The following is a 1,230-nucleotide window of genomic DNA, read 5'->3' on the forward strand; positions in this document are numbered from 1 at the left end:
AAATTTATAAAATATTTTAACAATAAAAATGAGTATTATAAAAGTTGTTTGATATAAAAAACAATCAATTTAACAGTCATATGTAGATGCTTGTCTACAGCAATACTGAAAATACATACGTTTTTCTCAATATAAATTTTAAATAACTCCAAACATATTAAGTGTATATTTCAAAATAATACATCACTATTAGTATCTTCTTAAATGAACATAAATATATAGAGTCTTTTTGTTTGTTTGTTTTGTATTTAGTAGAGTTTAAAATCTTGGCTCTTACTGTGGTACAAGCCCAAAATAAGAACAATTTTTAGACATTGGATTTCACTGTAATAAGGCTATACTTCAATGACCCTCATATCACCAAAGGATTTTACCTCCATCGTAATTAAGCTGAGAGTTGATAGTTCTGCTGTGCCAAGGAATGAATTGTAGGTATAAATTTTGGATACAGACTTCCTGCTATGGTCAAAGATATTTGACTTGAGTGAGTGAATTTATTCTCAGTCCACAAAGAACAGGTTACATTCATTTATGAAATAGTGTGTATTAAGATGGTCTACCCATAAAGCCATTCACCAACTGAACAAAGGTTCTGCTTGGAGGGTGGCACAGACATTAGGTGAGGGTAAGAATCTGGTTCATTGGCTGTGGTAATTTGGAAAAGCATTCATCTCAGAGAAAGAGTAACTTATGAAGTCCTCTTCTTCAAACTTGATACAAGAGTTACAAACTTCAAGCAAAGCATTCAGTCTCACTCTTTGTTGTTCTCTTACAAGCCACCTCCATAGTTAAATATCTATGTTTCTTTTGGGTATATAAATACTTTTGAAATATATAAGCTGTTCTGAAAACCATAATATAGTGTAAAAGTATGAAATAAACAATCCTAATAATAGAGAGGCTGAGATAAGAGAAGCAAGATTTCAAGACCCTTATGTTTTTACACAGCCAGACACTGTCACAAACAAGCTGAAAGTGTATATATATGGATTGTACAATATTGGACCTATTTCTCCAATTACCAAATTAGAGAGACCACTGGATGACAATCAACAAATTTCTAATTCCTCATATTATTGGATTTCAATCGATTAGGATATGTTGGTAATACTAATTTTCATATTAAGAGATATTAATGAAAAGTAATTGCTACTTCCTGTTATATTTGTTGTTAGAGGTGGAATTATGTTTGTATGGGTTTGTTGAAAGATTACTTTCTTGCTTCTTCTA

Source organism: Mastomys coucha, chromosome X (assembly GCF_008632895.1).
Source record: "Mastomys coucha isolate ucsf_1 chromosome X, UCSF_Mcou_1, whole genome shotgun sequence".
Taxonomy (NCBI): Eukaryota; Metazoa; Chordata; class Mammalia; order Rodentia; family Muridae; genus Mastomys; species Mastomys coucha.